This window comes from Lissotriton helveticus, chromosome 12 (assembly GCF_964261635.1).
Source record: "Lissotriton helveticus chromosome 12, aLisHel1.1, whole genome shotgun sequence".
Taxonomy (NCBI): Eukaryota; Metazoa; Chordata; class Amphibia; order Caudata; family Salamandridae; genus Lissotriton; species Lissotriton helveticus.
The window spans coordinates 881,102,883-881,115,922 of record NC_136073.1 but is presented as its reverse complement, the minus strand read 5'-3'; the positions used below and the strand labels follow the sequence as shown (position 1 = coordinate 881,115,922).

Below are 13,040 nucleotides of genomic sequence, written 5' to 3'. Positions count from 1 at the left end.
ATTCAGAAAGGTTTTCACTCGTATTGAAATGGGCTGTCCGACGCATACTGAATCGCAATTTGGAAGAGGCGTTTAAAGGGCGTTCCTTCCAATCTGTGAGTCGGTATGGTATGGATCAATATTCTAGTCTCAACACATTGATCGGTTATAGACTCCCTGGTTAGGGTGGGAACTAACTTCCAAAAGGAAGAGTTATCTTCGAACTACTCCATTTTCTTACCCTTTGTCTGCCCCCCCACCCCCCCCCCCCCACAGACACCCCTCTCTATCTCTCTCAGTTTCTCACTCACACGCATCTCTCATTCTTTCACTCTATATTCCTTAGGTTTTAATCGGGTCACTTTGTTATCTTTGCTTTTAATCACCTTTCCAAACTCTCTTTCAGACGCCCTTGGCCTTGTGTTTTCTTCTCGTGGAAACCTGAAAGCAGCCCTGGCGGGTCAATGTGCCTGCCGCAGAGATCTGTGTGACTTGTAGGCCATTTGTCCAAATACATGCAATCCAACCTTTCATCCTTCTGAGGTCAATAACGTGAGTACCAGAGAGTTTGGATTATAACAGTGCTCGTTATATAAAGTGGTCAGAGGCCAGAAGACTGTAGCCGCAAGCCATTTAGCCAGATTTAACGGTATTACATTTAGAATACACAATAATACATACCATAAATAGTACAATACACTATAGGTTTAGTAAAAGTCTACAGATAACTAAAGTCTTCATTACTGATTACTAACGACCCCACATTTAACTTAAAAATCCTTTGGTGAGCTATGAAACTGCAGGACTGCAGCCCCACCCACCCCCTTTACTTCCAGTTACCAGCATTTATTGGGTAAGTAAGCAGATTACCTGAAACTAGTTCAAGTGATCACTCTGTTTCCCGGTCGTCTCTTCGCATTGACTGTCAGGTTTAACCCATGGGCCCTTGCTAACATTTTCCCAGGGGCCACAAAGTTTGGCCAGTGGTGTGCCTGAGGGCAGCATTGATGCCAGGAGGGTGTCGGTCGGGTCCTGGGAGGTGTAAGGTGGGCTCAGGGGAAGCGATGCATGCACACTGCATTGCACCTGGGATCAATCCCGGCTTCCCCACTTGACCAAACTGTGTGATCCTAGGCAATTGTTTTATTTTACTTTGCCTCCCTTTTCTTCATTATCACATATAAGAGGACCTTGAAATACATGACTTCAGAATGTGCACACTACAAAACCTTCTGTTGTGTTTGATTTAATAAACTATAATGTTGTCCGTGTATAATAGCAACCCTGGCCAGCCAGAGTGTGCACACAGCAACTGCCTGACTTGCCTCTTTGTTCACTATTGGCATTGTTGTCAGGGTGGGGGCAGGCAGGAATGTTTCTAAATTCATATTTGAAAACTGTCACTTAAAAAAAACCAATCACAAAACACTTTTATAATCTGATGTATTTAGGTGAAACAGCTTCAATATATTAGTGAAATAGATTTTTTTGAATTCTGAAGATACTTTATCATATTATTTATCACAGATTTGCTGCAAGATGTCTATACAAATGAAGGTGTTTTTAAAGTTCAGTGGTGCAGGATACCGTCTGTGCTTCTTTTCTTTTTCTTTCCTCCGTTTGACTGTAAATAAATGTTTGCCTTTTATGTAATCTCTTTATTAATATTAGTGCTTTGTAAAGAAAACAGCACCCTAGTGCTGCTGTTCAACTGGGGGCCACATGGAAAGGTCAGGAGGGCCGCAGGTGGCCCCTGGGACGTACTTTGAGTATCACTGGCTTAGGTGAAGGGACGAGGAGGGAACATATAGTGAGGGGGTGAAAGGGTGGTATTGCCCCAGTCACACCCATATGCATGGACCATTCCAAGGCCCCAGTAAAATCCACTGCCCGCCCCCACCAGTCTGTACAGGGGAAGGAGTTTTTGGGGATGCATCATTTGTTTCCATTTTTCGCAATTTAAGAAATCGCTATTTTTTGCGATTTCTTAAATGCTATGCATGATTTTTTTTTATTTGCGAATTCGCAATTTGGAAGGGGAAAATTACCATCAAGTAAACCTTCATGGTAATTTGCTAAAAGTTTCAAAAATGCAAAAAAATGAATTTTTGAAACTTATATTTTACACACACACACATGCCCTTGGGACACGTGTGTGAGTAATATGTACTTACGTGACATTTCAGGGGTGCAGGGGGGGTCCTTTGGACCCCCCTGCACCCTTGAAATTGCATTCTCATTTTGCGATTCCTTAATTGCGAATTCGCAAAATGAGAATGCTTTCCCATTGATTCCTATGGGCCTCTAGGCCCATAGGAATCAATGTAAAGTGATTCCTTATTTGCGATTCGCAATTAAGGAATCGCAAATAAGGAAAATTAAGAAATCGCAAAAACGTTTGCGAATTCTTAATGCATAGGAATTTGCGATTCCTAAATTGCGATTCCTTAATTTTCGCAATTTAGGAATCGCAAATTCCTACAATGATGCATGTGGCTGATGGGGCCTCTCGCTTGGAAAACAGCATTCCTTACTGAAATTTCCTATTTCGATTTTAGTATGATGTCTGTAAGGCGTCCGTAATTTGAGATCCCCAAATTAAGGATGCCTTACAGACATTATACTAAAATGACGGACGTCCGTGAAATTTACGGACGGTTGGTCACCCTATACGGCCCACGGGCCGGTGGCGGCCCGGCAAGCAGTCCGTGGCGGCTCGCGGACCATGAGACAGACATCTTATCCGTGTTTTCAAAGAGTGTCTGCAAACACTCTGCTGCTCTGTGGGGGCCGGGCGATTCAATCCAGCGAGGCCAGAGTGGAGCTGCAGGGGCGCTAAGAGGAGGAGAATGCACATGCAAATGGTCTTTTTAAAGACCTGTGAAGTGCTGTGAAGTGCTCGGGTGGGGGCTGTGTGTGTGTGCGCGCTAGGGAAGCTGTCTGGGGAAGCTGTCTCAGCCCGTGACACACAGGCAGGGTGAGATGACAGAGGGTGACAGAGGGAGGTAGAGGGACAGAGACAGAGGGAGAGGGAGGGAAAGGGAGACCGAGAAATGGAGACAGACAGAGGGAGGAGGGCGACCGAGGGAGACAGAGGGAGGAAGACGGAGTGAGGGAGAGGGAGTGAGGGAGAGGGAGTGAGGGAGAGGGAGTGAGGGAAGGGGAGTGAGGGAAGGGAGTGAGGGAAGGGAGTGAAGGGGAGGGAGTGAAGGGGAGGGAGTGAGGGAAGGGGAGTGAGGGCAGGGAGTGAGGGAAGGGAGTGAAGGGGAGGGAGTGAGGGAACGGAGTGAAGGGGAGGGAGTGGGGGAAGGGGAGTGAGGGAAGGGGAGGGAGTGAGGGAAGGGGAGGGAGTGAGGGAGGGGGTGAGGGGAGGGGGTGAGGGAAGGGGAGTGAGGGAAGGGGAATGAGGGAAGGGACGGGAGGGAGGGAGTAAGGGAGGGAGTGAGGGAAAGGAGTGCAGGAAGGGGAGGGAGTGAGGGAGTGAGGGAGGGAGTGAGGGAAGGAGAGTGAGGGAAGGGAGCGAGGGAAGGGGAGTGAGGGAAGGGAGCGAGGGAAGGGGAGTGAGGGAAGGGAGTGAGGGAAGGGAAGGGAGTGAGGGAAGGGAAGGGAGTGAGGGAAGGGGAGGGAGTGAGGGAAGGGGATGGAGTGGGGGAGGGAGTGAGGGAGTGAGGGAGGGGGTGATGGAGGGGGTGAGGGAGGGAGTGAGGGAAGGGGAGTGAGGGGAGTGAGGGAAGGGAGAGAGGGAAGGGAGTGAGGGAAGGGGAGTTAGGGAAGGGGAGGGAGGGAAGGGGAGTGAGGGAGGGAGTGATGGAAGGGAGTGAGGGAGTGAGGGAAGGGGAGTGAGGGAGGGAGAGAGGGAGGGGGAATGAGGGAGGGAGAGAGGGAATAGGGGGAAGGGGAGTGAGGGGAAGGGAAGGGGAGTGAGGGTGAAGGAGGGAAGGAGAGGAAAGGAGAGGGAAGGGAGAGGGAGGAAGAGGGAGGAAGAGGGAGGGAGGGAGAGGGAAGGAGAGGGAGGGAGAGGGAGGGAGAGGGAAGAAGAGAGGGAGAGGGAGTGATACAGTCAGAGTGAGTGAGACAGAGGGAGACCGGGGAGGGAGAGAGGGAGATAGAGGGATGGAGGGAGGGAGGCAGAGAGAGAGAGATAGTATATGCGCTTGTATATCTATGCACGTCTGTGTGTGATTCTATGCCTCGATGTAGCTGTGTGTGTAACTGTACATCTGTGTGTAAGTGTGTATCTGTACATCTGAGTTTGTGTTTTCCCTATGTAGTTTGCTGAATCAGCAACAGGCTCTCTGACCTACCCACTACTGCCGGGAACGGGAGGTACCAGTTGATGATTCAGCAAACTACATAGGGAAATTCCTTATGTGATACCTAACGGGTATTGGTGACATAAAATGAGAAACCCGGCTGGGGTTGGTCATGTTCTATCAGGTACTACACATAGTATGTGTTAGGCTGATTTATAGAGGTGGATTACACCATGTAACAACCCGTGTGTAGATAGATTTGATTTTAGAAGGTCTTGACGAATCGCCACCAGGTTGATTGACTACCTGGCACGAAACATGTTGACCACAAACAGGCGTGGGCTTTACATTGGTAGCCCTATGACAAGTACAATAGGAATGGGTTTTACATTGTGAACGCTCTCACAGAAGCAATGGAAGGGATTCTGCATTGTAAACAGTGGGAAGAGGTTTTACATTGTGAACTTCATAATAAACATCACAGGAAGAAGCTTTACATCTTGTACCATGAGACAAATCCAATAGGAATGGGCTGTACATTGTGAACTCTGACAAATACAATAGGAAGGGGGTGAGTACTTAAGTCCCTTTTCAGATCTGGCCACAGTAAATGCTTGGCGTCTCTGGAAGGAGAGTTTGTGTCCATAACAACATATACTTTAGGTCTGCCTAAATTGTTCTATGTGTCTTTGCAGGCAGAGACCATATGGTGCTATGTATGCTCCAGTTAAATCCCACAAACCTGCCTAATATATTTTTTAATGTGGTGCAAAGGTAGCAGGCTTCTCATTCTACATAGCGAACGACTCGACAAAGCCTTCAGACGTAAATTTTTTGATTGTGAAAAGCCTCATGTGTTCCAACAGGCAGATACAGGTACATCTCTGGTGTTTATGATGAGAGCATTCTGATATGTAAATAGTTACACAATACCTCACAGATACTGCGAGCAGACTACATTTACAAGGTCAGTTCCCACTCATGATATCTCTTCAGGGTACATGATTTACACCCTGGTTAAGGACCTATAGGAGAGGTTCCAATTTGTAATTCCACTTGAAATCTTGTAAATATTTGTTTTTTGATTGTGATTTACTTTTTGTGCATTGGAAGAAACGTTACCGTCTGGACATTAATTTACTGGGTGTTAATGTGCACTGCTGTGTTCTGAGTATCTCGCACCAGCCACCTATCTAAGTCAGTCTTAGTGCATAGTTAACCTTAGAGCTAAAAACTGAGGGACTAGTGCTTGTTTAAGGTCCAGTGGTGTTTGAATCGACTATGAAATGAAGGAGTGCGCAGCTCCTATGGGGGGGATCAAGGTCTCCAAGTGTTGTGAATCCAGAGGAATACAGGGGAGTGCCCTCACACACACCGAGGGGTGTCATGCTTCACCAGTGGGCAGCTCCTTGTTGGGCCGGCACCACAATGCCCAACGGGCGCCATCAGGGGGGATCTTTTCTGGATTTCTTTTCTTTTTAGCCGACATGAGGAGTGAGGTTTGGGTGTTCTGTGCAGGTGTGAGTAGAATAAGAGGAGGCTGTGTTTGTTAAAAATGTCTAATAAAATCTGAATACTATTTTAATTGTCTGGTCCTTTTGTCACAATTAAAAACGTGAGTTTGAGCTAGTTTTTGATATTTGATATAATGATATATCTAGGCTCTGATTAATATAAGGTAAACAGAAGGAGATGATGGGCGGAACGCTGAAACTTTTCAGACACTCACCCCCAGTCACAGATCTGGGTTGAATCCATCATCATTCTTTAGCTCACTCCACCACCCCAGTTCAGACCCAGTCATATGCAAATCAGTCTGACCCTGTGCCTCATGGGAACAGACCAGCCCAAACTGCCAAGCCATGTCTTCCCTGAACCGGAAACAAGCATCCTGGGACCGGTTTCTGGGTAACAGCCTTCATCAACCAGGCTAGCTTGAATGCAGTGGCAAAGTGAGCAAGGGACCCATGTCTGGGCATACCCTGCCAACTTAGGGAGAACAAGAGCTAAAGAATGATGATGGATTCAACCCAGATCTGTGACTGGGTGGTGAGTGTCAGAAAAGTTTCAGGGTTCTGTCCATCATCTCCTTGAGTATAAGTCAAGGGTCAACATGTTTCATGCCTCTTACTGTCCACAAGGATCAAGGCATTTCATCAGGGCCAATTCGTCTGCATCTACTCAAACAGGGATGGATTTGTGAGATATTTGCAAAGCATGCTCTGTATACCTTACATAAATATGTAGTGTGTCTCCTGGGGACAGACGCAAAGTTAGTACACCAGAGCGGCAGAGTAAGGGGCGGGTCGGAAGCCCGAATCGCGCACTAACTACTGACCATTGCCACGCACAATAGCGTTTTGCTCTGACTGGTCCGACTGGGGCCAAACCTTGGACTAACTTTGGGTCTTCATAGTTAACCTTAGAGACAAGTCTTAAAAGGGGCATATGGTCCCTAGTTAAAATGTCAGGGGTAGAAAAGATCCAATGACACCAGAGGTGACAGACCCCCATTGACACAATCAGGGCTTGGAACTTCTGACTGCCCTGGGACACTCCTAAACCGGATATCTTAAAAAATTTATGATTAAGGTTCCCATGTTGCTGGTTTTACTGATTTTACAGACAAATACAGACAGAAAACAATCTTTAAAAGCAGAAAAATAATGAAAATTGTACTTCTAATGAGTGACTTTCCATACTGTCTACTGTGAATTCCAAGACAACAGATGGGCAGATTGACAGCATGGGGAGTTGTTTAAAAACACAGGTTAAGATGTCTTTAAATACAGGCATATGTTAAAATATATTTGTAGTAAATTGCTAATATTTACTGTGGGTGTAGTGTTTTGCTATATTTGGCTGATGAATTTGCTAAAATGTGACAGGAATCAAAGTATGAGTGCATGTTTATCAGTTAAATAAATGTGGAAATATCCCAATTCTGACTCCATTTACTCACAATCCACAAAACAAATCTGTATACATACTAATACGAAAGCCCCAAAATATATATGGATAAATACAGACGGAAATGTTACAAAAATAAATACCATAAAACCGGGAGCCCTAATTATAAATGGGTTTTACATTGTGAACTCTCTGACAAGTATAATAGGAAGGGGGTTTGCATTGCAAACTCCTCGTCAAACACCACAGGAAGGGGCTTTACACTGTGAACTCTACAACAAATGCATTCAGGGTGGGTAGTACACAGGTCCCTTTTTAGGTCTGGCCACTGTCAATTCTAGGTGTCAATAGTGGGAGACTTTATGTTCATCTTAATGTATAATTTGAGTCTGCCTAAAATGTTTGATGAGTTTCTCCAGTAGAGACCCCACGGTCATGTTATGTTCATGTTAAAGCAAATATGCTTGCTTTATTGATTTTTTAAAGTTGGTGATACAAAATGTATTTCTCTCATTTTGCCTTGTGAAGAACTTTACAAGGCCTGTAGGCAACCCTTTTTTATGGTGAAAAGCTTCATGTTTCCGGATAGGCCGTAATAGAGTGATTACTGTTTTTTACAAATAGAGCCTGCTAGTATGCTTAATGTTATGATACCTCACAGACACTGGTAGCATGCTACATTGACAGGTTAAATGAAACAAAGTCCCGGGCACACTTTAGAGTACAAATACGCTGTTATGTTTTCTTCTTTAAATCTCTTGAAGTAAAGTATGCCATGGTCAATACCAGTAGATTCTTAATGCTGAATTTTTAATTAAATAAACTGTGCAAGAGAGACCCTCGTGCCCTCCTGCAGTAAGAGAAACTCATTAAAGAATCAAGCCTAATATCGAATCAGAAGCCATCATTTACGAAGGACAATGACACAAGCCAATGACAAATATGGGCGGGGCTTCAAGTACATACTCCAATACAGCATGGCTCGCAGACAGCGCATGCGCTGCCCATACTCGACCTAAAAATGAAACCCCCTCCCCTCAGTACAATCCCCAGATGGCTAGAAGTGCCAAGCAGCAGTAAGCTTAAAAGCAGCTTTAAGACAGCAACCCGCTTTACAAACAGAGCAGCATGTGTGTTTTAAAAGAAAAAAAGAGTTGTGCAGCGTGCGGAGCGCTTTTACCAGCTTTGCTTGTTGTTTAAGTATCCAGTTGTAGAGGAAGCGTTGTTGCGCTGACCTCCAAAATAGATGTTCAACCAGAAAGTGGGGCAGAGTGAAGCAAAACCTCTCCCTGTCCATTCAAACAGCTCCACTAGAGCCGCGGCAGACCAAAGAATAGGTAAGGAGCAGTAAAAATATAAATAAATTAAACCCCTCCCCTCAGTACAATCCCCAGATGCCTATAAGTGCCGAGAAGCAGCAGCAAGCTTACAAGAGCTTATGTAATGTAACTGGTCCTTTTGTAAAGCACTCTGACACCTTCGAGTAAAGTTTGCGCTATACAAAATCGCTTAAAAATAAATACAATAAAATACAATCCCCAGATGGCTATAAGTGCCAAGACGCAGGGCCGGACTGGCCGTAGCGGGCACCGGGCATCTCCCTGGTGGGTCGAAAGGGTTAGGTGCTGGTTTTGGGCCCCTGGGGGCCAATTTTGTTACAGGGCCGTTTTGCCAGCATAGCTGCAATATCGGCCGCTGTAACAAAATTGGCCGAAACTGGCAGTGGCAAACAGCTCGGCCGCACCGCCAACCCCCTCGGGGGTCCGGCCGAGCACTTTGCCAGGGCTGGTTTTGGTTCCCAGTCCGGCTCTGCCGAGAAGCAGCAGCAAGCTTACAAGAGCTTTACAACAGCAACAAGCTTTACAAACAGAGCAGCATGTGTGCTTTAAAAGAATAAAAGGATGTGCAGCGGGCGGAGCGCTTTTCCCTCCGTTGCTTGTTTACGTATGCAGGTTTGGAGGAAGCGCTAGAGCGCTGACTTCTAAGATGAATGCTCACCCAGGAAGTGGGGCAGAGTCAAGCAAAACTTCTCCCTTTCCTCTCAAACAACCCCACTAGAGCTGCGGCAAACCGAAGGGTAGGTAAGGAGCAGTAAATATAAAAAAACAAGCATTTGCAATGCAAATTGGTCTTGCATTTGTGAGAATTAAAGGTATTGGTGTTGTAAATGATAGAGTCTTTTACCTACTAAAGGAATGAAAGAGGAAAGAATATGGAAACAGAAAGGATGCTAGAGAAAGGAGGAAAATGACATGGAGTAGTAATCATTGAGACGTAAAAGAAACATTTTAGAACAGTGTGCAAAAGCCCATTTCTAGATAGAGGACTATCAACAAGTTGCAGCTCCTGAGCCCTTTTGATAGTAAAAAAAAATGAAGTATAAAAAAAACGTATAGGAAGAGTGGGAAATGGATAAGATGGGAAGTTGATGGATCACATATACATTGCTGCCAAGCGACGGCTTCGAGTACGCTGGCCACAAAAGATAGACTAAATGTGTTCCTCACAATATATGGGCACTGTGATATTTAAGTTCTAATGCCCTGCTATGGACGCAGCGTACTACAACACCCTATGAACCAATTGAGACTGGTTTCCTGACACAGGGACTGAGGCGCAACCAGTTGCCTCTTACAGGTGGAAATCTGTAAGATTTCAGAGAGGTGATCCTGCCTTCGAGCACGTCCTCTCACCTTCCCCCGGCAGCGGGATCCGTATGTCCCGCTTCATGGCTCCGGTTGGCCCTCCATTCCCAGCACACCAGGAGCTGAACTCCTACTTTGCTGCCGTCCCGGGAGAGGCGGGAGGAGTCAAATCTGGCATGGGTGGCAGGCAACCGGCAACACAGTCAAAGCCCCAGCAAAGCATTTGGCGACATAAAAGGAGGGCTGTGCTGACTGCCCACACACCATTTCTGTAACAACAGGGTTCACGGCGGCCATACTAGAAAGTTACATATTTTTTAATTACAACAATGGTTGGTTGAACGGAAAGCACAACTCTTGTACACATTTAGGTGAAACTTGCCTATTCAACCGAACCAATTGCAATGACCGGTGCCTCGTGGCACGGCACCCGGGTCCTGCTCCTCCTCCTCTACCTCCTCTGCGGACACAACTCCCCCGCCAGCCTCACGGGCTCCCGCTCTTCTCTGCCGCCGCAAGGGGAAAGACGAGGTGGTCAGCAACCAGGCGCACATGGGTAGTCGGGCCCCAGGAGTAACAAGCCCCCAAGCACACAACGGTATAGACTAGCTCTCCATTACTCAGTATTTACTTAACCATTATAACCAACATTTCACTACTGAGTCTCTGTAGTTTAAAGCGATGTGTGGGTGGGAGAGATATCAAACATGCAAAGTAAAATTAATTAAATCTCCACCTCAAGCGAGGATAGAGATGAAATGATTGTACAATTGTTGCTACAGCACGATGAAGTGATCAAGGGGCTGTAATACGGTGTTTGGTTGTACACCCCAGCGTGCAGCCAAGTCCAGTCTATGGCAAAACTCGGGCAGGTGTGTGTACACATCACTCCCACATCTCTCACCTTATCATGGGTCGCGTTTGGGTACAAGCGGGTGCCACACCAGACAATACACACTTTAAAGAAGCTTTTTTAATACTGCTTCCATCTGCAATGGTGGACTGAGTAAGTATGTAGTCGTAGGCATCACTTGCATAGTTAAGACGTAGGTGTAAACAAAATATCCCAGGGAAACATAGGAGTGGGAAGAATCAAAATGCACGTTCGGCCATGTTGGCAGCTGGGCTGGCGGCTCGTACGGATGGTTTGCTTGGATCCCCCTCGCAGCTCAGCCTCGCATCCCACCTGCTCTGAGTGCCCCTGCAGAGGTTGCATGCTCTGAGGCAATGACCCTGTCCTGGGCTTGGCTGCCTGCGGCGGCCTCCCTCCCCCGGCTCCCGCCCCCCCCACGCACACGTGACTTCTTCAATTACACGCTTCCTTGCTGCTAATTACGCGTCGGGTCCTGGAAGGGGCTGTTTCTGTTGCTGCAAAGAGGGTAAGGATGTTTCCATACGGCTAAACTGCCGTCTTTGGAGCTTGGGAACCAGGTTGGAGCCTCGGTGTCCTACAAAAAACAAGGTTATTATCTGCTGCCCGCCTAGGCTGTTTGCATTCGTGAGAGTGCAGCGATCTGGACGTTGTGCTGATAAACTACAATAAAATATGGGCACTGAAGTTGAACACGCTCCAATAGAGTAACACCAACAGAAAAGAAAACAAGCATTAGAAGGAACGAACAGGAGGGGGGCGCATGCGAGTGAGAAGGCATCGGACTGCGGAGGGGGGGGGGGGATGGGAAGAAATTGCCTCGCGTGAGACTGAATGAGCTTGCCTCATAATAAAAAAAAAAGCAAGGCACATTTAAAAAAAAAAGAGATCCGTGAAAAACAACAGACCCCAATAAAATGCACTAATACCAGTAAAGGGGCCTATAGCCCTAGGCGTGCCCAACAGGGAAAAAGGAGGAACATAAAGCATGCTTACCCAATAGCAAGTAGTACATTTTGAAAGACATGCCCAATAACAAATACGAAAACAGAGGCGGGGACTCTCACTAAAGCATGCACTGCATGTCTCAACGAGACAGCGCATGCGCTGCCTTGGCGAGACCTAATGCAATCACTTCCCTTCAACACAATCCCCAGATGGCTATAAGTGCCTAGTAGCAGCAGCAAGCTTGCAAGAGCTCTAAGAGGTTTTGATGATGTGTGTGATCACCGCGTCAGTGTGTTTATGTGTCGACCCAGTTAACATGGACATTTGTGGCCTCGTACATGGGTCGTAGAGATTATTTCCCTCAGCGACCGGTGCCAGCTGAGGAGGAGCTGTTCCTACAGTGAGGCTTGATAATAGGGTTTCCTGGATCCCAATAACCACACTGAGGCAATAAGCACATATGACAAAGGTGGTGATGCTTCATTCCCCACATACACGCTGCACTCAAGCCCACGCCAGCATCAGACCCACACACACTGCCCAAGGCAGGAGGAGCTGCAAGATAGAGAAACACCGGGTTCCACGTGCTTGCGTAAGTGGGATACTGTTACGACACTCTCTGTGCTTCAGGTGTCACGGTGGGAACTGTGAGAAGTTGGCCTGGTATATGATGTCCACTATTCTAGTGGGCACCTTGCACCAGTCCAAAAAACCCGTATGGTGATGGTTGTAAAGTCAACCTTATAGACCAGCTATCCTAGTGGTAGCATGGACAAAGCAGTCTTAGGCTAAAACTTCAGAGAGCATGTGGAGCCAGCTGTTTTACCAATAATAGCCCCTTGAATATCAAATGAAAGGACACCACACAAGGTATATATCAAATATATATGTATTTATTACTAACACAACCCCTCTGCAATCTTTATGAGGTTAGAGTTCGAGATACAGCACAAGTTACTCAATAAGCATACTATAAGTTGCACAAATACAATTCTGCCCTAGGGGCCTCACGAACCATATACTAAGTAAGTGGTATAAGAACCACTTCAGGAAAGGTGAGTAGGCCGAGGGCCTAGGAAATCGCTGGGGCTACACTGAACAACCAAAGGTTAGGAAGTAGGAGTCCCACAGGATGCGTGTGCAGTGTCTAAACACACACGCGAGTTACCATAGAGTTTCAATGGGAACCTAAAAGTTACAAATTAGTAGATTTCGGACACTTCCGGGTGGACTACTGGGAAACCCTGTTAAACTAGGACACTTGGATAGTTATTACCCACTGGAGCACCGGACTACTCGAGTTACCTCACCCAGGGAAGCCGGGTGCATAGGTGTTCTTTCGTGTCGGGTTTCGTCGATGAATCCTATGGAGAGCTGCAAGAAAGTGCTGCAAACGACCAGGAGGAAAGTGTCCAGATGGATCCAAGGGTGGAT

General features: G+C 46.7%; 1 protein-coding gene across 4 annotated transcripts in view; it reads right to left on the bottom strand.

Annotated features, from left to right (window-relative positions):
- The window catches only part of LOC144797750 (phospholipid scramblase 3-like), a 180,551-nt gene that overhangs the window by 117,699 nt on the left and 49,812 nt on the right, over nucleotides 1-13,040 (bottom strand). The gene's annotated exons all lie outside the window — the stretch shown is intronic.